Consider the following 3,008-nt stretch of genomic DNA (forward strand, 5'->3'; position numbering starts at 1 on the left):
TTGAAGGAAGGTGTGTGTGTGTGTGTGTGTGCATGTGTGTGTGTGTTCGTGCGTGCGTGCGCGTATGTGTGTGTGTGTGTGTGTGTGTCACAACTGTATAACTTTGTAGAAATATTGTTTACATTTTTGTAGAGAAGGGGAAAACAAACAAACACACACACACACACACATACAGAGGACATAGGGTCATTGTTAGAGGTTGGGGGTGCACCAGAAAAGGCAGGCACCGCCCGGGGATCGAACCCGAGTCCTTCCGCTTGCCGGGCGGACGTGCTACCCGTTACACCACGGTCGCCTCTCGGTGACAACCCACACAGTCATTATCCTCATTATAAAAAAAAACTACAGTAGGAAAGAGAAGGAGGAGGAGGAGGAGGCGTGTGCTGCTGTTCCGCTCCAAAACATGACTGAGTGTGTGTGTGTGTGTGTGTCCATGCAGCCGGTGTGACGCAGAAGGTTAATTGGAGCGCAGCTTGGAGGTGTCAGGTGTGTGTGGAGAGAGAGAGAGAGAGAGAGAGAGAGAGAGAGAGAGAGAGAGAGAGAGAGAGAGAGAGAGAGAGAGAGAGAGAGAGAGAGAGAGAGAGAGAGAGAGAGAGAGAGATACAACAGCTACATCAAAGAAAAATATAATATTACCCTCTAAATGTCATGTCTCAGAGGCACAAACAAACACACAGACAAAACCAAACATATAAGAAAGCAACATAAAACAAAACAAAAAATACAAAAGAAAAAAATACATTACCTTCAAGGTCTCATTATGACGCCGCCAACCACAATAGGAACACTAATGCAAAGTGATATTAAGAAGCAGCGCCGGGGAAAGGGAACGCCAAATTGTGCATACCATTAGCCTTTACAGCGTTAGAACCTTCCAACGGCAGGTCAGCTGCAGGAAGATGAGGCGCGGAATTGATGAGTTAGAAGAATCAACGCGCGCTTTGAGGGAGGGAAAGTGGAGTAACGAGAAGATGGAGCAGGTGGAGGAGGTGAATTAAGAGGTGAAGGAGGTGGTAAAGAGGTGGTGGGGGGAAGGTTGTGGAGAGAGGGATAAGAATATTGATGTTGTTGGTGGTTTTGGTAGTATAAATTTAGACGGTTTAAAAGCAGAAATAATGAAGGAACAGATGTATTCAGGGACGAAGGAGTGAAGAGGTAGTAGAGGGGAGGCGGTGGCTGAATCGACAGAGTAACACCACCGCGTTCAGGAGGACGCGAGTTCAATCCCCGCCCGGTGCCACCAAGCTGGGATTTTTCAGCCGCCGCCGAGTGGCTTAAAACTACCCACATGCTGTCCAGAAGACCACCTATCAACCCGGACTCTAGATTCTAGGATTAAAGATGAGCTCCGGGAGGGCAGCATGAGCCAATGCAAGATGGCGCCACTATAAACACTCGCCTGCGCCAGAACGGGCTGGGCCGACCATCAGGACCCACCGGGAAGAAGCCTTGGGCCGACCATCAGGCCCCACCGGGAAAAAGCCTATCGGCGCTGTAGGCCGCGACGTAAAAAAAAAAAAACAACAAAAAAAAAAAAAGAGTGGTGGTGGTGAGGATGATGGTGGTGGTGGATGAAATGTAGAAGGTTTAAGAGGAGAGGAGGTGGAGCAGAAAGAACTTATGATGATGGGGAAGAAGAAGAAATGGGTGAATGGAATGAGGAATATATGAAGATGGTGCAGATCGGAGGAGGAGGAAAATGAGAAGAAGGAAGGTGACGGGGGGTGCATTTAGAAGTGAAGAAGGTGAAGAGGTGATAGGTGGGGTGTAGTGGTGATGGTGGTGTTGATGATGATGTTGGGCGTTTAGAAGGTTTAAGTCTTGGGGTGCTGCAAGAGGAGATGATAATGGTGAAGAAAGGGAAAGAACTGGAAGGAGTAAAGGATAGTGACGATAGAGAAAGAGGAAGAGAAGGAGAAGATGATGAGGTGGAAGTAGAAGATGATGGTAGTGGAAATTGACTTTGAGAAGAAGGAGGAAAAATAAGAGATGAATGAAAAGGGGAATGGAGGAAATAGAAGATGGAGAGAGAGAGAGAGAGAGAGGCTATTGGCACCTCCTAGATGATACTGTCTCTGTCACACAATTTAGCAGGATTCCTCTCCTGATTGCTCTCTCTCTCTCTCTCTCTCTCTCTCTCTCTCTCTCTCATCTACATCTTCTTTACATGACACAAGGAATTCGAAGTGACGTTTTAATTCTGAAATACCAGAGAACTGAATGAACTCAAACGCATCAACGGATACCGGTTATTTTGGTCATGTTGAACGTAATTGAAGGTAGACTAGTGTGCTTCTCATACTCCGATGCTCCAAGGTTTCTATATTCCTGTGTTCAATGGCTAAGGAGATTGTGTTGTGGAGATGATTGCTCCCGTGTTATGGTTAAAGTGGCTCGTTGCTTCACTCGTGGGTTCGAACGCCGCGAGTCTCGAGTCACCATCAGTTTTTTTTTTTTTTTTTTTTTTTTTTTTTTTTTTTTTTTTTTTTTTACGTGTTAGCCCATATGCACCGTAGGCATATTCTGCCTCTTCGGTGTTGCTCAGAGGCAGGCCCGTTAGTGGTGCGGGCGCGGGTTTTATAGTGGCACCTGAAAGGCCCATGTTACCCCCCCAAAGCTCATCTTTATTGCTATGCAACTAGAACTCGGGTGTCAGGGTGACATGTAGGTGATTTTAAGCCACTCGGCAAATGACACAAAGTTTCAAGGTAGCACTGGTGGGGATTCGAACCCATGCGTCGACATCAGTCCGATCCCAAGCTCACCACCTTATCCACTAGGCCACCGCCTCCCTATTTTATTTTATGATGTGGAGGATGCAGGATAAGGGCGTGTGTGTTCCATCCTTCCCTGCTTCCCTCCCTTCCTCTCCCCCACTAAGGAACAGGGAGCACCGAGGATGTGGGTGCGGGAAGAAGGGATTAAAGTGAAGCACAAATAAATAAATAAAATAATGATAAATAAAAATAAAACATCATTGCTTCAGACCGACTCAAAATATAATTATC

General features: G+C 46.6%; 1 non-coding gene across 1 annotated transcript; it reads right to left on the minus strand.

Moving 5' to 3' along the window:
• Positions 1-221: 221 nt before the first annotated feature.
• On the minus strand, positions 222-296 carry Trnaa-ggc (transfer RNA alanine (anticodon GGC)). Its single transcript has one exon. It is a non-coding gene; the product is annotated as a tRNA-Ala (tRNA).
• Positions 297-3,008: the final 2,712 nt, after the last annotated feature.

The sequence above is a fragment of the Eriocheir sinensis genome, unplaced genomic scaffold, assembly GCF_024679095.1.
Source record: "Eriocheir sinensis breed Jianghai 21 unplaced genomic scaffold, ASM2467909v1 Scaffold67, whole genome shotgun sequence".
Lineage (NCBI taxonomy): Eukaryota > Metazoa > Arthropoda > Malacostraca > Decapoda > Varunidae > Eriocheir > Eriocheir sinensis.